The sequence below is a fragment of the Camellia sinensis genome, chromosome 5 (genome assembly GCF_055761805.1).
Source record: "Camellia sinensis isolate YWXY chromosome 5, ASM5576180v1, whole genome shotgun sequence".
NCBI lineage: Eukaryota > Viridiplantae > Streptophyta > Magnoliopsida > Ericales > Theaceae > Camellia > Camellia sinensis.
The window spans coordinates 157847789-157874550 of record NC_138965.1 but is presented as its reverse complement, the minus strand read 5'-3'; the positions used below and the strand labels follow the sequence as shown (position 1 = coordinate 157874550).

At 32.9% G+C, this 26762-nt stretch overlaps 1 long non-coding RNA gene across 1 annotated transcript; it reads left to right on the top strand.

The window, feature by feature from the left end:
* The first annotated feature begins 1552 nt into the window (after positions 1-1552).
* LOC145790249 (uncharacterized) lies at positions 1553-2134 on the top strand. The gene is made up of 3 exons (XR_014328930.1): positions 1553-1748; positions 1837-1926; positions 2056-2134. It is a non-coding gene; the product is annotated as an uncharacterized LOC145790249 (long non-coding RNA).
* Positions 2135-26762: the final 24628 nt, after the last annotated feature.

The following is a 26762-nucleotide window of genomic DNA, read 5'->3' as shown; positions in this document are numbered from 1 at the left end:
AGTTTGTTTCCCATTAGTATCATTTAGATGAATCTTATTTTCCTTATTTGAATTTTTTCTCTCAGTGAATTTTGTAACATTTCTGTAATAAAAGAGTCTCTTGTTACAGATTGATAACAAGCAGCTAGTCAAAAACCCATCACAGGAGTTCTGTCTTGGCAAAAAGACGAAGAAATAATTAAAAAAGGCAATTGTCATATTCAAGGAGACATTACAAGATCCATTTGAAAATGGAGGGAATGAACAAGCAGAAGGCAACACAGAAGAATATGAAGCCAGCAATGGACAAGAACATCAAGCAAGCAGCACAGAAGAACAAACCAGTGAAGAAATAGAACCAGAAGACAAAGAACAAAAAGAACAGAAAGAAGAAGACAGTGAACAAGAAGCTGAAGAAGAAGATGAACAACAAGAAGAGAACAAGGATGAAAGTGATGAAGAAGAAAATAATGAGCCGATGGACCAACAACATGATGGCATTTGTGGCTCAACAATGTATCAGCCTGAAGAATTTGAGGAATCAAAGGATGCCCAAATTGCTGATCTACGTCAAAGACTGAAGGCATTGTCTCAATCTAGAAAAGAAGAAGACAGAAATTGGATTGAATTACTTGCTGAAAAGGATATTTCAATAAGAATCCTGACATCACATAACTCAGAACTTCAAGAAAAAGAAAGCACACTCTGAATGCAACTAAGGATGTTGGAGGTTGAAAAAGCAGACGATACAAAAACAATTCAACAGTTGAGGTGTTCAAATTCGGAGTTTGAAACTGAAAATGCTAAATTGCATGAACAAGTTCAAGAACTATCCGTCCAACTAGCAACACAACCATACCGAACACCAACACAACTTCAACCACAAGGTCAGTGAAAATCTTGAGCCACAAAAAGTTATGTCCTTGTGCCAACATAACTCAGAGAAATTTCTATTTATTATAATTTTCTCTGTCATTGGTAATTTTCTCTGGAAGTCACATCTCTCTGAACACATTAGTTATATTTCTACTGCTCATTTCATCTCTCTGTATATTTTCTTATTCCATTTTTGGGGCTTGTTTGATTTTCCCTGTGTATAGTTGAAATACAAGTGGAACAACAACCAACAACCCAACAACAAAAAATGCCACACAAACAACAACTGAAACAAAAGAAGAAACTCTATGGTAACTGCAAAATATTGAATTAAATAAATTTACATATTGAAATATCATCTGTTGCTTCAGAGAAATTTCACTTTTCCTAATATTTTCACTGTCTACAGTCAAAAAAGATCCAACATCAATGATAAAAAATTTAAAGGCAAAAGAAAGGAAGGAAAAGCAGCATGATCCAGAATTCCAATATCCCAAAGTTGCGAAAGTGACTAGAGCTTCAAAACAAGCTGCAAAGCAAGTTGAGCAAAGCACGAAGGACAAAGAAGTGCTTGATGCTGATGCGTACATCTTGCCTCAACCTATAAACATCAGAAAATCTTGGGTTTTTCAACAAACTCTTCCAATTTCAAGATTGATAAAAGATTATATAAAAGACATCTTGCAGCACATATCAAATGTGTCTGGGCTTGAGTAAGTACAACAAACAAAATAGAACATAACAAACAACAAATTACAAACTTATGTTGCATTAACAACAATTCAATCCCTTCTTTGTCATCTTGTAGAGCTTTAATTTGGACAAGTGAGTTGAATCTCATTACCTTTGAAGACATTGGAAACCTAATAAAGCAAAAAGAAATTGCCAACAATGTAAGTCTTTCCCTTTCATCAAAATTTCTCTGCAATGTTCCATCAGCCTTTATAAAACAATATTACAATTATAAATCATATTTTTCAGGTCATTGATGGCTATGGAGAGATCCTTTTGGCTGACCAAATGAGAGAGAGACAACAACCAACCTCATTTTTTTTCACATCCATGTGCTTAGTATATTACTACTATTTTATTTGATTTTTTCTGGAATTTACTTTCTACTTTCTCTTCTTAATATACTTCTTGAAGTCAGTTGTGTGACTAGTCATAACAAAACCATTTTTTGATTTTCTCTGAGCACAGAATTTCATCAAGATGACAGAAAATCAAACTTTTCGAGTATCCTTATTTGACAAGCACATTGAAACAGCATGGATGAACTATAGGTTCCTCCATTTCCCAATAATTACTGGAGGTAATGAGAAGTCCACACATGGAAATAACTGGACCTTGCTTGTCCTGGACAAACAAAACAATTTATGGAGGTTCTACAACTCACTGAGGCCAAGGAGGGATGATGCAGAAGACAAATATTTCAAAGATGCAAAACAATTGGTAACGAGTGCAAATTTCTCTGATCCATCATCATCTTTATGTGATGATAATTTTCATAGAATCCCATTGACTTGTCCGTAAATTTCTCTGTTATATAAAAATTATTTTTTTGCAGCAAGATTACGTGGAGAATTTTTTGAAAGCTTGCCTTGAAAGAGACGCTCAATCACAACCCTCTTTCAAATTAATAAACTCACAAAACACAAGTTACGACTTTGAGTATGTCAACAATGCTCCACAACAAGAAAGCGATTCGTAAGTTTCATACATCTATAAATAAGATAATTTGAATTGCATGTTTCTTAAAACTAACCATACCTATAATTTGTATGCAGTCTGGTTTGTGGCCTCTTTGTCTGCTATATAATGAAACAATATAGCAAGCATGAACCTATCAGCTCCAAATTGTCCACACAAGAGATAAGGTTGCTGAGGGCAGAACTCATAGAGAGATTTGTGACCGAAGTTGGCCGGTCATGGACTGAACCAATTGAAATACCTCCAGCAGAACCACAAATGTAATAGTGAAACTAGTGAAAGGAAGACAATGTATATATCCACACAGAGAAAATTGTCTCACATATATGTATATATCCTTTCTTGTTGATACATTGAACGAATGATGATCCTTGACATATATGTATATATCCTTTCTTGACTAATCTAAATTTCATTTTTTTTTTATTTCAACTAATGTAAATTTCATACCTATCGATGGTTAAATATATATATATATATATTTTTTTTTATTGTCATTCACAGAGAAAATTGTTTGCAGAAATTTCTCTGGTATGAACTACCAGAAATTCACAGAGAAATTTAACTTGTATCGTCCCAAGGGGATGCCTATATGATCATGTAATCTGTAATACTTTGTGTTGGTACAAAACAATCATCAAACTCAACAAAACACAAAGCACACAGTAATTTTATCTGCCACTGGAAAATTTCATTGCATGAATTTCAAATTTCAGAGCACAATGCCCAGATAGTTTTCTCTGATGGTGGAAAATTTCTCTGGATGAATTTGACAGAAGATGGAATTTCTGAGTTATGAATTTCTCTGGGTTGAGTGATTTGGAGAGGAGGAATTTCTCCGAGTTGGTGAGGAAAATTTCTCTGGCTTTGACACAAATTTCTGAGTTGAAGTGAGTCCAGAGAAATTCTTCCCTGGTCCAGAGAAATTCTTAACTCAGAGAAATTCCAAAAGAGCTTAATTTTGTTTCTTGGTTGTACAATAATTTTTTGTATGCTCTGTCTGGTCTGCACATTTCTTGAAATGACTGATATAAAGCTACCGGAAATTTACAGATAAATTTAACTCATATCTCGTCAAAGAAGGTGCCTATATGATCATTCAATCTCTAATGCACTGTGTTAGTACAAAACAATTATCAAATTCAAAAAATACAATCCACACAGTACTTTAGTCTGCCATTGTCAAATTTATGTGGATGAATATGAAGCTTCAAAACATAACACACAGAATTTTCTCTGCCATAGGAAAATTTCTCTGGATGAATTTGACAGGTACTACAAACCCACTGCCTATAGTATATATCAACAAACACACTTTAACTGATATTGGAAAATTTCTCTGGATGAATTTGATTGATATTATTATATACACTGTCTAAAAAATACATTTCACAAAACAAAATAAACAAAGTAATCATCAAATGTATTATTCAATCAATAAAATGTATAATCCTCAACTATTTAACAAAGGTTCCTTGCATGTCCTCTTATTATGGTGACCAATACTCTCACAACGACTACACTTAATCACCCTTTTAAACTCTCCAGTAGAAGCAATTCTGTTCTTCTTCGGCCTTCCAGCAGGTTTCTTGCTCAATGGAGGTAAAATCATAGCATCTTCAATGCTACACACAGGTTTTTCAATAGTTAGAACTGGGCCAATTGAAAACGAGTATGCTTGACGATACATATCAGCATGAAAAAATGGTTCAACAAATGAATTCAAATTCTTTCCACTCCTAAAAATTGCAGCAACAGCATATTGACATGGATACCCATTTATTTCCCATTTTCGACATAAACAAGTTCTCAACCCAAGATCAACCATAACCGAAGGAAAACAATGCACTTCAAAGACATTATCAGATGATATACTCACATTCCATGTCCTCCCGTCCAAAAAAGACTTCTCCAACACACTATCCATACGAGGACACAAAATTTTATTCCATTTACTAGAGAGCAGCCTCCTATCAGACCTCATATTCATGATTTGCAACCGTATCATGTCCACCAAATTTGTTATTAGCAAGTGCCGAGCTTCTCGTATCCATGAATTGAATGACTCAGCAACATTTGAATACATCTCACCATAACGTTTCCCTGCAAAATATGCATCACTCCAATTTTCATATGGTAAACTTCTTAAGAAAACACTCACAATGTCTCCTCTCTCACTTTTTAATTCATTTAACTTGAAATGAAATGATGCCTTTGTTGAAGCATATGCACATTCTGAAAACTTGGACACAATCGTCTCCCTAACCAAATTTGTGTTTCCACATGACAACTTATCCCTCAAATTTCTCTTTAGATGTTCCAGACAAAATCCATGAAAGCAGTTAGGGAAAAACCTAGCAATTCCCTCCACAATTCCACAATGTCGATCTGATATGAAACTTATCACCCTTTCTGATCCTAATACTCCATATAAATGTTCAAGAAACCAACACCAATTGTCTTTATTCTCAGCATCAACAACAGCAAAAACTACAGGAAAAAAACCTACAAAACAAATAGGAACAAGCATATTAGATATACACATGCAGAGAAAAATAGAACAATAAACAACCAGAGAAGTTTGACACTGCCAACATCCAGAGAAAATTCACACATTGGCAACATCTAGAGAAAATTGACTTAGTGACCAGTTATAGAGAAAATTCACACAATCATAATATACAGAGAAAATTCACTTAGTGACCACCTACAGATACAATTCACACAATGACAACATCCAGAGAAAATTCATACACTGACCAAAATCCAGTGAAAATTCTCACAGTGGCCACAACAATAGAAAATCCACATAGTGGCCAAAACCAGAGAAAATTCACATTCACTCAATTCCTACATGTATAGAAAATTCACTTACTTAGATAAAATTAGATATATTTACAATTACCTTCATTCCCATCTTTCCCCGTTGCAGCAAGCATAACTCCTTTGTATCGTCCTTTCAAAAATGTTCCATCAAGAAAAAGCAATGATCGACAATATTTGAAACCAGCAATGCATGCATGAAAATCCACAAACACTCTTTTGAAACGCTTGTTATCTTCAAAATCTAACTCAAAACGACTTCCTGGATTGTTCTTCAATGCCTCATCAAAATACCATCGTAATTGATCAAATGACAAACAAGAATCCCCATATGTACTACATTTTGCTTTTTCAACACCCAACCAACCACAGTTATAACTGATTGAGACCCCATACTTGTCTTTCATTTCTTTCACAACATCCACTGGACGAGTTAAAGGTTTTGCACTTACCTCTTCAAGTATCAGCCCAGAAACTAAACTGGAAGTCATCCTCGAATGTTTACTCGTACGAACCGCCACACCACACGTATGTTCATTGTTCAAAGTCCTTATGTAGAAGAACCCATTTGTTTTTTCAACAGAAGCGTGTACACGCCACATACATCCCCTTGATTCCTTATATGCACATTCTGCCGTAACCCTCACCTTGTCATTTTTAACATACGTAAACTGAAAACCAACCTCAATAGCATACTTGCATAAAAAAGTACGGAACTCAACCACACCACCCTCAAACTTTTGTCCAACACTCGTAATATTATTCCGCCAACTAGCCGACAATAACACCTTTTCTTGGTGAGAACAAAACTTAGAGAGTGAATTCCTTTCAACATCCACCAGCCTATCACACTCACCATCCACAACATCTACCCAATTAGACCTCACTTCATCCTCTTCATCAGAAGTACTACATCTACTAACTGAAACATCAACTATATCAACACCGCATGCACAAACAACCCTCAACATATTCACAAAATCAATATTATTTCGAACCATACAATTCGGATGGCCCAAAATAGAATATGAAATACACATAGTCTCAGGTTTCAAATTCTCCCATGTTTTACACAAAATGCCAACCAATTCCTCAAAATTCAATTCGCATGAAACATTAATGACAATAGTATCATTCCCATATTTGCACAGCAACAACACTGCACAGTCCATTGAAACTGAAACAAAAAACAACAAAAATAATTTGTTTAACATAGAAACACTTCACAAGAACAACATAAAAGTTCAGAGAAATTTCTAAAAATTATAATTTTCTCTGAACTTAAAATAAAAGTCCAAAGACATCTACAAACTGATATTCACCTTCAAGATGATAAAAAACAAAATCACAGAAACTTAATGAATCACAGAGAAATTTACTGCTAACTATTAAACACAATTATAGAAAAAAAATCACATAGAATACAAGTCCAGAGAAATACTTTTCCCTGAACTACAAACTGAAAGTGAGTAACAAACTTACAATTTTCTCTGAACTACAAATGCAAGTCCAGAGAAATTTATGAACTTACATTCACTTTCTCATATTCTATCTCCATTACAAACGTCTAATAATATGTCCATATGCACTTATAATTTCCTCTGGACTGCACAAACAAAAGTGCAGAAAATGAAATTTCTTTGGTTTGAAAAAACATAGAACAAAACTTATCATTGATCAGCATGTTGATAAAAAACAGAGCTCCAAAAATGAACTCTAAATATCAAAATCACCTACACTGTCAACACTATTTGAAATTGATCAAAAAACAAAGAATGAAAAATTAATTCCAAAAAATAAAAATCAATTATATCAAGCTGGCCTCTCTCTAAACAAAAATCAAAATCCATGTGGAATCTAAATAAAAAACAAACCTAATTCAACTCCACTCAAAAACCTACGCGATCAAAACACTGTTAACACTCTTTGAAATTGATTAAAAAACAAATAATAAAAAATCAATTCCAAAAATAAAAATCAACTCTATCAAGCTGCCCTCTCTCTAAACAAAAATTCAAAACAAAAATCAAAATGCATGTGGTATCTCCATCGAAAACAAACCTGATTCAACTCCACTGAAAATCTACGCGGTCAACACACTGTAACACCACTGAAATCTCCGACGAAATCTCCAACGAAATCTACACGATCGTAGCAATCTTTCTCGTCAACTCCACTGAAATCTCCGACGAAATCTCCACCATAAAATCTCCACTGAAATCTCCAATGAAAACTCCGACAAAATCTCCACTTCAAATTCGGTTTTCAAAATCTATCAGTTAAGTCAACAATATAATATTCAAACAAATTTATGTTATAAAGGAAGGGTAATTTAGGTACTTTATAACCTAAAATAAATTTGAGGGATCTTAGCCATCAAAACATATTATAAAGGACCTCTCCTCCTATCAAAAGTAAAGGAGGGACCTTAGGCCAATTTTTCCTAATATAAAATATATTTAAAAAGTATAATATTTGTAAAAAAAATCTTTAAAAAATATACTAAGGTCTTATTTGTCATAACTTAAAAAAATTAAAAAGTTAAAAAGTTACTATCCTATTTAAGTCACATCATTTTATTTAAGTCACATCACCTCTCTATCATATCACTTCAAACCTAACCCATACCCAACTTATATTTCATAAAAAGTTAAAAAACGCACTTATTTAGATCATTCCAAACAGCCCCTAAATACCATAAAATACAAAAAAAATATAAAAATGCAGTATATTTTTTTTATATTTTTGTGTATTTATTAATTTTTTAAAATATTTTTTCACAAAAATTTTACTATTTAGATACATCTACATAAGATGTATCTAAAAAAGTAAAAAAATTGCTTAAAAATTAAAAAATATTAAATTAAAACAAAAAACTCAATTTTTAAAAACCTGAATTTAGAAAATCATTAAAATCAAACATACTGGTTAATTTTTTTTTTTGAGAACATGAAAAATATTATATTAATAAAACAACAACAGTAGAAAATTAGTTTCAATGGTAGCGTTTGGTAATGTTTTCGTTTTTGGTTTAAGTTTACAAAAATTTTAGGGTAAATTACATTGACAGCCCTTGAGATTTGGTCCAATTACAACCCATCCCCCGACGTTTTGGAAATTACATTCCTACCCCTGTGATTAATAGTCTTATTTCAAAAACCTCCTGCTTATAAAAAATAATAACTCCTAGTAGAAAAACAGAGGAAATTACATTAAAAAAAAAGTAAAGGAAAGGGCAAAAAAGAGAAAGTAAAGCAAAGCCAAAAAAAGAGAGAGTGGATGAGTTTAATATCTTCATTCAGTCTAAAATAATTTTAATGACAGGGGGTTAGTGTAATTTCCCAAACGTTAGGGGATAATATGTATTAAACCTAAATCTCAGGGGTATAAGTGTAATTTATCCAAAATTTTATAAACTAAAAAAAACATAAACTACAAATGCGTTTGGTTCGAACAAAATGTTTGAAAAATTTTAAAAATATAATCTAAAAAATATCTTTGTTCAGGCCTAAAATATTTATATTTATTTTTTATTATTTATGACAATGGGATCATGCACATTATAATTGGGAAAAAAAATAATTAAAAAAAAATTGAAAAAAAATTATTTGAAAAATAAATTAATTGAAAAAAAAAATTGTTAGTCAAATTTTTAAATTTCTGTTTAAAAACCAACGTAAACTTATTTTTTGAGTTTATGTTTTTTCCTCAAATTTATAAACTGAGACAACCATTTATAAACCAAAAAAATTATGGGCAATTACATATACCTCCCTCAAGATTTAGCTAAATTATAGATACCCCTGAGGTTTCGAAAATTACAGATACCCCCCTGAGGTTTATATTTTCATAACAAATTGCCCCCTGAGGTTTATATTTTCATAACAATTTGCCCCTAATTTGTTATGCAAATAGTACCTTCAGGGGGTATCTGTAATTTCTCAAACCTCAGGGGATATCTATAATTTTGCTAAACCTCAAGGGGTATATGTAATTTGCCCTTTAAAAAATTATCAAACAAGTTTTGATGAAAGTTTTTTTAATTTTTTTAAATATAAACTGAAAACTAAAAACGAAATAGTTACTAAACAAATCCATCATGGGTAGTTGTGATGGATTTCCTGATAGTGTAGAAAAATAAGGCATTAATTTTTTTGAAAAAAAAAAAACATTTTGCTTGTTTAGTTTGAATTTTCAAGATTTATTTTTCAGAAAATTAAATTTTTTATTTTTTATATTTTTACTATTTTTTTTAAATATTCTAAGCAATTTTTAATTTTTTGATACACCTAACATTAATACACTTAAAAAGTATAATATTTATGAAAAAAATAGTTAAAAAATTCACTAAATACCAAAAATTTAAAAAAATACTTGAATTCAATACATTTTTCATATTCTTGTGTATTTATTAATTTTTTTAAAATATTTTACTTATTAGATATATTTAAGTAAGGTGCATTTTAAAAAAATTGAAAAAAATTGCTTAAAATTTTAAAAATATTCACTAAAAATAAAAAATAAAAAATCTCAATTTCTAAAAAATTATTGAAACCAAACACACTAAATAATATTTAATGGAACTGAATTTCTAGGAGTTCCTATTACTGCAAGTAGAGTAAATGGAAAATTACTTTTACAAATACCTTTACTGTATTTGCAATTGTTTCACAAAATGTAAATTTTGTCTTTTTATCTTTCTATAATCTTTAAATTAAAAAATATTTTTAGATTTATCAGTATAAAACTTTTAATAGTAATAAAATTTTTTAATTTAATTTTTTTAATGGGAAACAAAATTCACGGGTAAAATGAGCCTTTTTGTTCTATTCAAACTTATGCAATTAAATTTTTTTTTTCTATTTTACAAATTTTCCTACACTATTTTCCACTAAATAATAAAAAGATGAATTTTAAATGAAAAATTATAATAAAACAAAAATTAAAGAAAAAGCCCAATGGGCCTAATTGCTATGCAAAAACTAAAAATGGGTCACTTTTAGTCCCAAGTTTCATAAAGTTGACGATAATTGTGTATAGGCTTGTGACTTTTAAAAAATGAATGGGGAATATAATTTTAAAAATATATTATTTATCTTTTTTTTATAAATAAATGTGTTGAAAACATGTAATTACATACATAAAGACCGGTCATGTAATATACTCGTAAAGAGAAACAAAATTATTGATTTAGATAATCAAAATGTAATCTGTGGTGGACTTACCCATCATTTTCCCATAATTTTTGAAACATAATTCTTAACAAATGAAAAGGGTAATTCCATATTATGAGGTTTAAGGCTCAAGTCCATTGAAGTTTGTTTGCAAGGTAATTGGAATAAAAGACGTCCAAATAGTGATACTTACTTGGCCCATTTATAGTCTTTGTAATCTTTGACTTGACCCATCATCCAACTAATTAGCCCAGCAAGCCTTAAGGTTGTTTTTGGGGTGATTCTATTTGCACCCAAATAGTAACTTAGTAGGCTCAATTAAAATTTTAATTCCTATTATACTCAATGTAAACTTGCTAATAAAGATTATACAAATTTTTTTTTTGATCAACAAAGATGATACCAATTAAATAAAAAAAAAAAAAAATTTCTAATGGTATACTCACTTAAGAGGTTTTTTTTTTTTTTTTTTTTTTTTTTTTTTTTTTTTTTTTTTTTAATCTTCTCATGGTATACCCACTGAAGAGAGTTTTAGGGTTCATGGAAGAACTGGGTTTAGTTGTATTTTTTTTCAATCTCATTTATGGTTCAATCAACCCATGTAGTAGAAGCTAAAGGATGCCTGAAAGTCTTAGAGTGGTGTTCCTCCAGAAGCATGAAGGCAACAAAGATCCTAATTAATCGTCAAGGTCTAATTAACAATTTGAGATCGGGTAAGACTGTGAACTACACTACTAGAAAACAGATTTTTTGAATTGGCAAACTGCTGTCGCGAAAAGTAGAATTGCCAACGCAAAAACCTTTTGCTACGGGGTTTCGACGGCATGGTGTGGGTCGATATTGGTGGGGTCACTAAAAGTTTTTGAGTCGGAAAAGATGCCGTCGCCGCATATTTGTGACGGTAAAGAGGATTAATTGAGAAGATCTCTTGCCGTCGCCAAAAAAAAATGATGAAAATCACTAATGTTAGTGTCGACAAACATGCTGTCTCTAATATTATTATTGTGTCGGTACATTACCGTCACCATAGCTTTTTTGCGTATTTAGTGTGCCGACTCAAAAAAATTCATCTCTATTTCCTGTATAGGTTTTTGCGACTGTAAGTTGCTGTTGCAAAAAACCAATTATAAAATAAATACCTTTTGCAACAAAATTAATCATCACAAATAAATATTTTTACTTTTCAAAAAAAATTTATTTCATTTTTGTAAGTAATATCTGTATTCTGTTTATTGAAATCCAATTAAAAAAAAAAAAATACATTCAATCAATAGACATTCATTCATTCATTCAAAAACCAAAAATGTTTACACAAATTCAGTCATCATCCTAGTTTCATTTACATCAAAATATTAACAAAAATCTGTTTAATCAATACAAACCATAACATAGCACTATGTTGTAAATATTAAGTACCAAAAGCTTGACATCTAAAACCATAATATAATATGTCCAAAAATAAAATTAGCTTCCATGCCACCATTAATTCATCCATTCATCAGTCATTAGTTAGTTAGTCTTCATGCAAAACTTGAAAGCAAAAACAAATTAAATCAAATATTAAGTTATATGTAATATATATATAGCTTCACCAAGCCATAAACTCAATTTAAGCATACTTTACAATTTTGCAGGACACTCCCCAAGCTAATACTATTGGGCCTCACTGAATATAATCAAATTTTCTAGATTATATTGTAGGGTATACCCGACAAAATTTGGGTATTTGCTGCCCTTTTGCAGTGAGCATAAAGGCGAAAAAAACATTCACTGTAAACTCTTTCATGTAAGAGTAAAACTATTAAATACAGTCAGCTAGCTTTCATATGCATGAGAATAACACATTCTAATGCAATTTAAATACTACTGAATCTGTGTCTTAATTATTATTTACTTTTTATTCAAAGCATTTCATAAGTATATATATGGAAGGTACAAAATACACAATCTTTTATTTGATTGACTGGTGTGGTATGATGTTCATGAATTTGGCAGCATATTAATATCTTTTAGCCATATAATTTACAAACAAAAGTAAATGATATCAAGAGCAAATTCGAGACCCTCAATACTGTCACGACCCAAACCCGGCCCTATGGGTTTAGCACCGTAACCGGCCAGTAATCCGAGATTACCGAAGGCCTGCAGAACAGTAGAATAGTAAAACAGAGTACAGGGCCTGGTGGAAGCCAAAACAGTAAATAAACAATGTCCAATGAGCTGTGACAGTCTGTATGCAAAAAGACTTTCATACGTTTATACATAAACAGTACAGAACAGTATACACAATATTTACAATCATTCAGACTAGGGACTTCATCCCTTACATAACAGTACAGTAACATGCAGTCTATACAATCCATTCGGTTATTACAAAACAGTAAGACAGTACAGAAGGGGGGAATCGTAAAACACCCCTAAGCCTTAACGCGATAGGCTCGGAACCTTGCAGTGAGGCACATAGGCTGGCTTGACAAAACTGGAGTAACTCTGACGCTCCTAGTCGCGGTCTGGTGCCTGAACACCTATATATATATATGAGCAGTGAGCTAAAACCCAGTGAATAACATAATGCGTAAAGAGGTTAAGAATGAATGTCCTTACAATATGAAAACAGTTCAATTAAACAGTATTTCAGTTGTTCAGTCAGTACAGTCATATGTGGTACACCCATTAGCATAACAGTACAGTAAGCAATAGGTCTTAAAAGACCGAACAGTAATGATGGCCATCAGTCAGTAAACAGTAGTGGTTCCAACAAGGGAACCGACAGAGATTTCTGTCACAGTAACAGTAAACAGTAGGTGCTAAGGATGCCACAATACAATTAAGAATATAGGACATACATTCATTCAGTTAACAGTATCAGTTCAGAAAACAGTATAGTTCAGTTGTTCAGAAGATAATCATTTGTGAACATATCTTTACACAATCGTTACTCACAGAGTTCTGGGTTACAGTAAGCTAGAGCGTGCCTCCCCAGTTGCCAACCCTACACAGTTAACAGATTGAACACACTAAGCTACACAGCTGGGAAAGATCGTAACTTAACCCCTAATGCCTCGGTGTGTTCTACATCTATATCCTCAGTAAGATGCCTTAAACTAGGCCTAAGAATGCCTAGAATGGGATGAGGATGCAAAGACGTACTCAAAAAGCAGTTTCAGAAGTTTCAGAAAAATAGAGTCCCGCTCGAGCGCAGATTTACCCGCTCGAGCGGACATGCAACAAAGGTACATGCTCGAGCGTCAACTCTCCCGCTCGAGCGTACTGTAAAAGTACTGGATGGGTGAAATCTCCGCTCGACGGGCGCTTGACGCCCGCTCGATCGTGAGACACATGCCTCCGCTTGAGCGCCCATCCTACGCTCGTGCGGACTGTGAAACAGTGCAGAGAAATACTGGATGCTTGGATTCCACGCTCGAGCGTCACTATCCCCGCTCGAGCGGAAGTGCAAAATCTGGGAATTCCAGATTGCACCTCCAAGCCAAAACCAGGTTCAAATGCATCAAAACCGATCCTCTTGGGTTGAATTTCCTGGAAAACTCTTATAAACTCATAGTAAAACATGATTCAAAGCTCAATTTGAGAAATCAAAGCCCAAGGGTGTTTAATTCAACTCAATTTCAACCAATTTTCATGAACAAGGAGAGTATGGAAACATGCATGAATTCAAACCAATTCAAAGCTTCAATTTCATGCTCCAGTGAGCCAAATCTTTCAAAAACATGATGAATTCATGGTCTTTTGTAAAAATATGGGCATGCATGTACAATTTGATGATAGATAACTTCAAAACTTCAAAATAAAGGCATGGATGCATGAGCTAGGCTCCAATTTAACATATATGGACCAATTCAAGGCTCAAATCACTAGAGGCTAAAAAACTAAGCATGAACAAGTTCAAATATAGTAATAGAAGGTTAAATTCTCTTACCTAAGTCTAGTATTCACGGCAAGGAAGCTCAACTATGCAAATCTCCTACAAATTCTTCAAGTTTCTAAGCAAATTGTGAAGAACTCAAGCTTTCTCTCCCTCTCTTCCTCTCAAGTCGGCAAGAGCAAGGAAATGGCTAAACAAAATGTTGCCTACATGTCTAATGAGGCTCAAATATATTGTATTGAGTGGGCCACTAAGGGTTAGTTTAGTAAATAGGGCCAACTTAAGCAATTGATCAATATTTAATCTAATTTAATCATACCTAATCAAGTTTTCAGACAAATACACCATAAAATCACATTAATTATGAGGATCATAAAACATCAATCAATCCCTGGTTCGCCGCCGATAAGGCCTTCAATTAGCAGTTTAAACATAAAACGTGAACAGATCAAGTAAACAATCAAACAGATAGAATACAGATTAACACACATACTCAGTCAGTTCAGTTCCAATTTTCAGTCAGTCAGTTCAGTACTTTAATCAGTTCAATTATCAGTCATAATCAGTCCAGTTTGACGGTAATCAATGTTTATCGGTAAGCAGTGATGAGGGTTATTACAAATACATTGGATTTTGATAGGTACTTCTAAAATTCAAAGATTTAGTATTGGTTTCAAATAGATAAATTTTGTTGCTTTGTGTTTAAATATTTGCAATTGATGCCGTAATAATGGAAAGAACACAACTTTAACAACTCAGAATATAGAGTAACAATTCTGATAATGAGGAGGCAAACTATTAAGAAATGAAAAATAGGTTCAACAGTAATTAGTATTACTCTAGGTTAAACATCAGGAAAATAGGTTCAACTGCAACAATAACAGAGTAGAATTCACAACAGACTCATCTATCATTCCTGATACATTACTCAACCAGCACAAGATTAGAACAAGCAACAAAGAGGTATAGTTGAAGCAAGACCAGAACATATAGCAAGGAGATCAGCAATAAGAAGACCAACAATAACAGGACAGAACAGAATAGATCATCATTCAACATAGAACATATTAGTAATAACAGGACCAGCAGAAGCAAGACCAATGTGCCACCATTTTAGTAGGCTAATTAACCCTTAACCTCAATTGTGTGTGATTGTGAATATTGCATTATGTAATAGAGGATACTTGCACAGAAGAACCCAACAACTCATCATCATCACTATCATGATCTCTTATAGACTCCTTGACTTGTTGACGTCCACTAGAGGCATTTGAAAGCTGTATAACCAATACCAATACCATTTTATTAAATATAATACATAAAAAGAAAAGAAAACAAAAGAAAAGAAAAGAAAAACAAACAAAACAAAAGTTATTAAGTTGGTTATTGTTACTCCACCTGTATACCACTTGGGCCCCCTTGGGACCCTATGAAATCCATCCAAGCTCTGATTTGCTCGAACTCCATTGTTAACTTCTCAGTGACCCTTTGCTCAATCTCAACTGTGAGTCTCTGCTCAATATCAATCGTGAGCCTTTGGTTGATCTCTTCAGTAACTGCTTGGCGTACTTGTCGAGTGATCTCCTCAATAGTTGATGATAAGGATGCTTGTGTTGAACTAATATCTTTTTTGTACACTGCACTTTGAGGCACGCCTGTTCTATAAGTCTTGCAATATCCGTGTTCGTCCTTTCCTACTAGGCTGTGGAAAATCATATCTTGTGCCTCTTTTGTCCTGAGGGGCTCGTCTATCATTGAAAGTTGCTCTTTATACTTGTCCTAAAATTTAAAGATATTAGTATACAAACAACATACTAAAAAAAAATATGAAATTGATACAAGCAAGAGACTAATAAAATGCTTTTTAGAATAAAAATAAGAAACAGAGGATATAGAGAAAGCAAAGGATAAACTTTTTCTACATTTTCATTGATAAAGAAACAACCTATAAATAGGCTAATACATAACTGACAGCAACATGAAAATATGCACTATCCATAATTGAAAGCAACATGAAAATAGGCACTATCCTACGTTAAAAACAAACTCATATGACTAGATAAACAGATACAAACTCCCTAAAGACTAGGACAACCCATGTGCAAATTATTAAATTTCCTCAATAGAAACCAATATGCAAAGGCCTATACCAAAAATAATTTCACATCTGGATCAGTTATGCTACATGTCTTCATGTAGACACTCATCTTGTCCATGCTCTCTCCATCAGCCATCATCTTAAATTGCCAAACATATAAGAGTTAGTATTTAGTTAATTTTTATGTAATTGTTAATACAAATCATTACCTTTTGTCGTACATCGGCAAAGGGTGTTCTCCGGGTCTTTTGTGCTGGACCACGCAACTCCCGATTTTTAGAATTACGATCAACAATCTTCTGTAAAAGTAAAGTATTCACATTTATCAAAACTATTAATTAAATATCATTCAAGAGATACATGAATATATTTATATACCATTGCATCTTTACTACTCCAGTACTCCACCATTACTCTCCATTGTTTTGGCAAGATGTCCAAAGGCAATTTTTGACTGATATTTGTATCATCTTTAAAAGGCTTGTAGTGATTGGTCTTAGTCTTATTTTTGTGATCCTTCCACAATTTGTTACATGAGTCTATGACCACTGGTTTCAACCCTTCTAGAGCATATAGCAAGTTATCCTACACAACAAAAGATAATGGAAATAAGATTACCAAACATGATAATAATTCGATTGAAATAAAGTTAGCAAACATTGTAAATATATAAGACACTTGAAATAAAATTATCAAGCATAATAAACAAGACAGTTTGCCATTGATCTAGTTTGGTGTCTCATATATCTGTTAAGGGTAACTCACTTGGCTCTGAAAGTTCTCTAGGCCTGCACTTACCTGCACTATTTACCTCATTTGGTTTTAGAGGAATAATAAAGTCTTCACTGTTGCTGCTAAATCTGTTAAGGGTAATTATTGGTTTATGTTTGACTATCTCCTACGTGCTGTATAGGAGTTATTTTGGGTAGTGTAATTATTTTTGGCTCTTGTTTGGTTGGCTCCTACTGTTCCTGTTTGTGGAAGCTCAACTAGGTTGTTTTGGGTTACTCAAATGGAATGTACAAACAAATAAATTTATACTTGAACTTCTTTCCAAATGCCTTCCACAGTAGCTTTAGGCATCGAGTCCCAACTAAGATAGTGCGAGGAACTCGGTGTGGATTGCGCACAATTTGACCCAACTGCCCCCTTAAATGATCGTCTTAGTTTATTAAGTGGCTGAAACTTGGCATTGAACTTTACATTCAACTTTGCTCCAGTATCCTACTCATTTATTCCCTTAGCACGACCACGACCATGCTTTCGTGGAGAAGAAGGACCTAAATATTGGAAAGAAATAAATAAAAAATAAAAATTTTATTTAAAAAAAAATTGATACAAAATATATCAAAAGACAAAAAGTATATGTTGGAGTCACGTGACTGTGATACAACAGTGAGCACTAGTGATGATTGATTTCTTTGTGGCTGTAGCACCAATGCTGGTGTCACATCTCGTGGTTGAGAGGTAGACGTATGTGATGGTTGAAAGGTTTCAATGCCATCCGAATCAAATTCATGCATTTGTAATAATGCCTCAGACATAGTAGCAACAACATATTTTCCTTTTCCCATAATTACTTGAAATCATAAGTTGATAATAAAAGATACAAGTAGATATAAAGAAACATAAACTAATAGATTCTCAATATAAAAGTTGTAATGCTTTACTAATTGGATTGGTAATACAAATAATTAATACAAAAAAGTAGTACTTTTAGTTCTTCAACATATTCAAATATTGATTAAACATCAAAAGTCTCTCATTCCGTTCCTTCCCTCACCTAACCCACTTCTTCATCCCAGAGCATAACATTTTCTTCCAACTGTTGATCCATATAAGGCTCAGCTTAAGGATTATTAGATTGCATATCAAATTCCTCTTTGAGACATCTTCACAACAACATTCCAATCTGGTTCCACGGATCTGAGACATACCAAACTTGCTCTGCTTGGGATACCAAGATGAAAGGCTCATTATTTTGATGGTCATTTCGATATAACAAGTGCTTAAAGTTGACCAACTTGAATGTAAAGACATCTTCTTTCTTCCTGCGAATATTGTCACTCCAATCACACTTAAACAACACATATTTGGTGTCATTAGTGTACAAAACTTCAATAATGTCAATCAATCGTCTGCAATAATAAACAACCCCCACATGAGGATTTTTGTCCTTCTGACTAGCATAGCTCATTTTATTTGCCTTCAAAGAAACACTACTATTTTGAGTTGTTCGATTATTATCAATGGTGTCAATACGAAATCGACAACCATTGATAATATAGCCATTAAATTTCCTTGCCAAATTACTAGGACCATTTGCCAATTTATTGATTTCATTAGAAATTATGACATTTGTCATTCGTAAAGTCTGGACCTATTACAAAAAAATCAAAATTCAATATAAACAAAAACTATGTAAGTTGGATGACATATTTAAATATACATACATGATCCATAAACCAAGCGTGGAATGTTTAAAAATGTTCACGTTGAATTTGATGATCATCTGCATGTGGCATTTTGCTCTTGAGGAATTCAAGGTGCTTGCTATATAAGTTGAAACATATGTTAGATATTTTCCTTCTTTCATAAGGGAAGGAAGGAGAGGGAAGAGGAGGGGGGAAATAATAATAATGAATGATGTAACTTACATTATAAATGAGGCAACTGAGCTTGTATTGAATAAGATATATCGATGAGCCTGTGTCCATGCATTATTATCAAGATAAAATATAATGTTCTCCCCAACAGCACGACCCATGTTATCACCACCATCGTAGTTCCTCACCGGTCGGTTACTTCTAGTTTTAACATCATCCAACACAAAATTCCATGCACTCTTCCATCAAGTAACCTTTAGCAATTGAACCTTTCGGATAAGCTCGATTACGCACATACTGCTTCAAGGTAAGGAGAAACCTTTCAATTGGATATATCAACCTAAATTGCACTACTCCACCAATCAAGGCTTCGTTAGCTAAATGTATAGGCAAGTGTTCCATTATATCAAAGAATGCAGTTGGAAATATTTTCTCAAGATGACAAAGTGTTATACTAATGCGATTTTGAATGTATTCCAAATCTGCTGCACAATTATCTTTGGAGCACAATTGTTGGAAAAAATTGCTCAATTCAATCAAGGGTTCAACCACATTCTTGGGTAAGGATTTTCGTCTAGCCAATGGTATAAGTTGTTGCATCAAAATATGATTATCGTGACTCTTAAGACCTCCAATGCTTTTATTTTCTAAATGCACACGTCATGAAATATTTGATACATACCCATCTGGCACTCTAACTCCTTTTAGTACTTTGAGAAATATATATTTTTCATTCTTGGTCATTGTAAATTGTGCATGAGGTAAGTACACTTTATTGGACCCTTTTGATTGCACATGTAGTGGTCTTCTCATATTCATCTCTTGCAGATCACGTCGCGCACTCACATTGTCTTTAGATTTTCCCACAAGTCCAAGTAATGTCCACAAGACATTATCATGTACATTTTTCTCTATATGCATCACATCAAGATTGTGCCTAAGTAGGTTGTGCTTCCGGTACGATAGTTCATAAATTATACTCTTCTTCTTCCAATTATGGCATCGAGATTTGAAAGTACCCTTCTCTCTTTTTGTTTCTGTTGCTTTTTCTTAAGGTCATCAATTTTGTATTAGGTCAAGATATCTTCTAAATCCAACTGATGCAATAGCTCAGATCTAGACAACAATGTAGGTTTGCTTCCCCATTCTCATTTTCCATCAAATGATATTCTATCATTTCAAAATTTATGATTGACAGGCAAGAACCGACGATGCCCAATGTAGGAATGCTTTTTACCATGTTTTATCCAACATGATACCTTTTTTGTATTGCAACAAGGACAAGCATATTCACCTTTGGTACTCTAACTTGATATGTTGGCATATGCCAGGAAATTATTAATTGTCCATAGCAAAGCTGCATGTATTTGAACATTTGATTGGTTGATGTATCAAATGTGGCTACACCTTCATTCTACAATTTCTTCAACTTCTCAATTAATGGTTGTAAATACACATCAATCTTGTCCCCAGGTCCTTTTGGGCCATCGATAAGTACAGACAAAATAAAAAATGGTTGTTTCACGCACACCCCTGGGGGTAAGTTGTAAGGAATTAACATGACATGCCAAGTGCTATGAACTATGTGCATTGATATGAATGGATTAAATCCGTCAGATGTTAACCCAAGCCTTACACTTCAACTATCACTAGTAAAGACATTATTCTGTCGATCAAAATCTTTCCATGCAGGGGAGTCAGCATGATGCTTTAACACACTATCATCAATTCGTTTCTCTTGATGCCATCTCACGAGCTTAGCCGTTTTGGATGATATAAACAATCTTTGTAACCTTGGCTTCAAAGGAAAATATCTCATTTGTTTTACATCTTTACGTTTACCATGTCCTTTACCATCATTTGATTTCCATCTAGAACTCTTGCAAACAACACATTCATCAAGACTTGGGTGATTGTTTCGGAACAACATACAATTATTAGGGCATGCATCCCAAGTCTCATATGTGAAGCCCAAATCCTTAGTTACTTTTTGAGCCTCATAGTATGAGCTCGGAAGTTTGACACCTTCAGGAAAAGCCTCATTCAATAGCTCAAGTAGCATGTCAACAGATTTATCCGTCCACTTATTGAGCACCTTCATATGCAAAAGTCTAACAGTGAACGACAATGATGTGAATTTCTTACAGCTTGGATACAATTCACTTTGTGCATCCGCTAGAAGTTTGAAATACTTTATAGTTTCTTCATTTGGACCTGTGCAAGCCTCATTTGTACTTTGATCATCATTCTCAACACTTGCATATACATGTGGATTTCTTAGAGTATCATTTAGCATTCCAATCATATCACCCCTAACATTTGAATCCACCAAAGTTTTCCATATCCTCATTACCATGCAAAGGAACATATGATTCACCATGATTAGTCCAGTTTTTATACTTCTTAAAGAAGCCATTACGATAAAGATGATCCTTCATAACTTTTCGTGAAAAATTATAGCAATTCTCACAATTCCTACAAGGACAATTGATATATGAACCTTCAGTTCTATTGGTGTATGCAAACTTAAGGAATGTATCAATCCTATCCAAGTACTCCTTTGACATCCTGGTTCCTAAATCAATCCAACTTTTATCCATCATCACACTTTTCTTCACTTTTCCTGTGAAAATTTGAGCAACATTATTTAGCTAGTACAATTTAAAACAGTGAGCTACAAACTACAATATAGATTTATTCATTCCCAAATTGTTTGCAATTGGACAATTGAAAAACCATTTCATCATAGCTAAATACCTTAACTCTGTTGAGGATTCTTGAATGGGTCTAAGGTTATTTGTGTATATGATGCAATGACCATAGTGTCTTTTTCTATTGTAAAACAATTTCTATATTACTTAGGAAACAAATATGTTTCTAAAAAAAATAATGCAAGTGAAATAGGATCTCTTTATATATATTAACAAAATGTAGTTTCTATTTGTCCTATTAAACTTATGACATTTAAATTATTTTCAAATAATAGGTGGATGTGTCCTTGCTCTCACTGGAAAATGTAAAATATAAAATATTAAGAAAACAAACACAATTTTTAGTGCATACTATTTTTTCAACCATACTTTGGTCATTTTATCATAAGCCATCAAATTCAATGCTTACTTGTAGGTATGTACAAAAATAATTTAAAAAAAAGGATAAAACTAATAAAAGGTTTTGCCAAACAAAATAGTAGCATGATGTCAACAAATAAAACACTCTAGATGGTGTGACTTATGTATCAGTAAAGCCTATAAAATGTTCAGAAATGAGACAACAAATAATCTTTTAATGTGAATTAATAGAAACCATATAGAGGCAATTCCTAAAACAACTCTAAATTAATCAAATCAGACTGGAAATAAAGACCATATATAAATAAAAAACAAAAGGCCAAAAGAGCATTTATGAATAAAAAACAGAAGACCAATTTTATAAACACAAAGAAAATAACCAGATTTTTAATTAAGAGATTATTATGTTTAAGGCAACAAATTTGAAACTTATCCCTGTCAAGTTTATTAATTGAAAAAATATATATCTAAAAGTCTTTGTACAATAAATTATTTTATATTAGCCAAAAATTATAAGGAGAATCATTGAACAGTGGGATAGGGGGGAAAAAATTATACAAACATTGGGGGTACTACTCAAACATTGTCGGAGTAAAAACTTTGAGTTGCATCCCTCCATATATATATATATATATATTTTTTTTTTTTGGGTCTCACTATTCAATAATTCTCTCAAAATTTTATATATATAAATATATATACAAACATAATTTGCAAAAATGGGTCTATACTATAATAAGAGATGAAAACCCTCATACAATGTCTAATCACTACAACAAATAAGTGTTTTAAAGACCAAATATTTTGGTTTCTAAAAATGAAAATTTTGTCGCAAAAGACATTTAGGGACCAATTTCTATCATTATGAGAATAGTCGCTAAAAGGTTGTCCTGAAAAATCCAAAATAAGGCTTTTAGCGATAAAATTTTGAAGATGCCACTAATAAATAGACTTTTAGAGACAAAATAATTTAGTCTCAAAATGGTTTATTTTTTGAGGCAAAAAATTTGGTTCCAAAAGGATAATAATTCATCACTACTGTCTAATTTTTGTTACTAAAATTATAATAACGACATTTTTCGCAATAAAAATATTTGGTTCCTAAAAATAATTTTGTCCCTAAATTTTAGTTTCTAAAACCTTAATTTTTTGTAGTGAATCGTCCAATTATACACAATGAATTTGTGAATAACACTCTTACAAGTAATGGCTACTTCGACCAATGCCTAATATGGATGACACGACGATTCAGTGGCATCAAAAATATTATTTTGTTGTTGAAGCTATTTATACATCACAAACTATCATTATTTATGTTTGAATGAGGTTTTATTTTATTGTCAATTGGATCATATTTTACTTAATGTTGACTGAATCAAATTTTATAAACATACTGCAAGCCAGGGAGGGATAAAGGGGATGAACATTTTACTGTGGATGTCTGAAGGCGACAAAAAAGCTATGCGGATGTCTGAAGGCGAGACAGAGAATATGAAATGAGCGATCATGTTTTTACTAAGGTGACACCAATGAAAGGGTAGACTCGCTTTGGAACCAACGGCAAGTTAGCACCGAGATATATTGGGCTGTACGAAATCATTAAAAAGATTAATCCAGTGGCATATCAGGTAGCACTTCCTCTCAAAATGGAACATATGCATAGTGTCTTTCATGTTTTGATGTTGCGAGATTATCTTCGGGATCCTTTTCATATTATTGAGCCTATTCACGTGGTATTGAGTGATGATTATATGTATGAAGAAAGGCCCATTCAGATTGTAAACAGACGGATTAAGAAATTGAGAAACAAAGAAATTCCATTAGTAAAAATGGATTGGCAAAATCATAGTGGTATCTATGCGACTTGGGAAAGAGAAGATGACATGATGAAAAGATACCCGGACCTTTTCCCACTTGATCCAATATTCTTTCTGGAGAAAGGTAATTGAGTTTGGAGGACCAAACATCCTAAGGGGGAAAGGATGTGACAACCGCCTCCTTAATTAAGCAAATTAATTAAATTGATTATGTGCTTATTGCTAATCATATGATTATATGTGATGAAGTGTTATTGTTATGCCATGTGAGTGTTTACATTGTGTTGTTGTAGACAGATAGATGAGAGTGAGAATTTAAACCTGTTTGAATCGCTAATTTTAACAAGTTAAAATTAAATAATAGAATATGAAATTAGAGCCTAATTCACACTCATAGATTTAAATTTAGTGTAATTGAGATTAGTTATGAATTAATTTAATTTAATTAGCAATGATTTATTAGCCCTGGTTAAATTAATTAGAATATTAATAGAAATTTAATAAATCACACTTACCTATCTATCCATTAAATTGATATAAGGGAATATTGAGTCTTGTTGAGTCATACACTATACATTGATTTATGCACTACACATACACACGTAGAGAGAGAAGGAGGTTCTTGTGAGGGAGAGTTCAATAAGAGAAAGAAGTTAGAAGCAAGAGGAAGTGGAGGAGAACTTGAGATCTTCAAAACTTCACAAACTTAAGGTAAGAATTCTACATCAATTCCATGAAATTGAAATATTATCCTCCCAACCCTTTAGATCTTGAGTTGGTTGAATTAAAGATCATGAATAATTATGAGATTAGTGGTGTAAATTGATGTTAGGAATTTATATGATCACATAAGGAAGTAATTGTGGAAATTAATTTGAATTAGCAACATGCATGGCATGATTTCAAGGCACTCTTGTTTATATGCATATTTCTTGCAAAATCTCTTGCAAAATCCTTATAAGTCTAAAAGTTTTGAAAGGATTTTCTCATCAAATTGAAACTTGAAGCCTTAAAATGCATGGTTTGTGTATTTATGTTTTATTTGGAGTCTTAAGCTTTCAATTAGCAAATTGGACACTATTGACAAGTTTTGATTTATGTTTCATGATCAAGGCTCAAAGTCAAGCATGTTTTAGGAGTTTTTGGGAGTGAAATACATGGAATTGAGTTTGAAATTTTGTAAAAAGTACACAGCCTAACAGAGTAGTTTTCGGATTAAATTTGTAGCACTGCCGCACGTGCGGCTTGGAGCCTCGCACGTGCGAAAAACAGGGCATTTCTGCTGAGCACACTGCATTATATGCACGTGCGGAGGCAGGTGTGGGGATGGTCCCGCACGTGCGGCAATAACCCCCGCACGTGCGGCCCCTTTGGGTAGCTCCGATTTGTTTTTCGCTATTCTTTTCCACATTTCGGGCTTCTGTTTGCATGGTTTTAAGATGTTTTTATGATCATTTGCATCTCTTAAGTGCATTAGATTGCATAAATGAAAAATTAGAACCGAATTAGTATAGACGATTAGTTATTGATTAAGTAACAACCGAATCAAATAGATTTGGCTAGCGATATGAATGTCATTGAATTGTTGTGTTTGAATTTGTTTGTTTAGGTCGGACGCCGCATCCTTAGAGCCTTATAGCACGTGTTCCACGGAGCCCACTGTGAGTAACAATGTTGTAAAGATGTGTTCAAATTGTATTTATTTTCTGAATGATAAATTATATCGTTTCTGAACTGTTACTTTTTATCAATTGAATGATGATCCTCTTTTTGAACTGTATTCGTGGTATCCATAGCATATTGCTATTGTTATAGTTATTGATATCGCTATTTTTACAAAGATCTCTGTCAGTTCCAAATCTTGAAACTATTGTTGTTGTTTGATGGCCATCAATTGATTGTTCGGTCTTTATAAGACCTATTGTATTGTTGCCATTAGATGTACCACGTATGACCTATATGAATATGATTGATTGAATTGGACGATTGAACGATTGATTGACCAATGATGTTGATTAAAATGTTCTAATGATAATTGATTGTTTCATATCATTCCTAACCTCTTTATGCATCTGTTATTCACTGTGCTTTAGCTTATAGTTTAATATATATATGTAGGTGGCTAGACACCGGATCAAAGCTAGAGGTGTCGACCCGAACCCTTTGTTTTATCAAACCAGCTATTGTGCCTCATTGTGAGGTTCTGAACTAGCTTGTGTCAAGGCTTTTTGGGTGGTTCAAGTTCACAGTTTTAAGTTTGTTAAGTGAAAATAATGTTTTAAGACTTTTAATGATACTATTTTTGGTGATGGGATTAATTCTCTAACTTGTAATTATGTACATATGTGTTTATGGGCATAAATCGTTATGGTTATAGCTATATATATGGAAGTTTATTTCCATTCAATTTTTCACAGCTCATTGGAAATTATCTTATTATTGATTTGCTTCTGCCAGCCCCCTTTATTTTGTAATATTGTTATTATTGTTAAGCAGGTCTTTGATAATCACAGATTATTGGCCGGTTACGACGCTAAACCTATAGGGGCGGGTTTGGGTCGTGACAGTAATGGACTACGTTTGTATTGAAAAAGTGAATCGTAACGTGGTTCAACCCATGATGCGGCAAAAGTTGTCTGTTAAGGGGTAGCTAATTTTGATGTTTTGTTTGAACCGTTATAAATATATACGAAGTTTATATTCCTCGGAAAAAAAGATCCCCAAT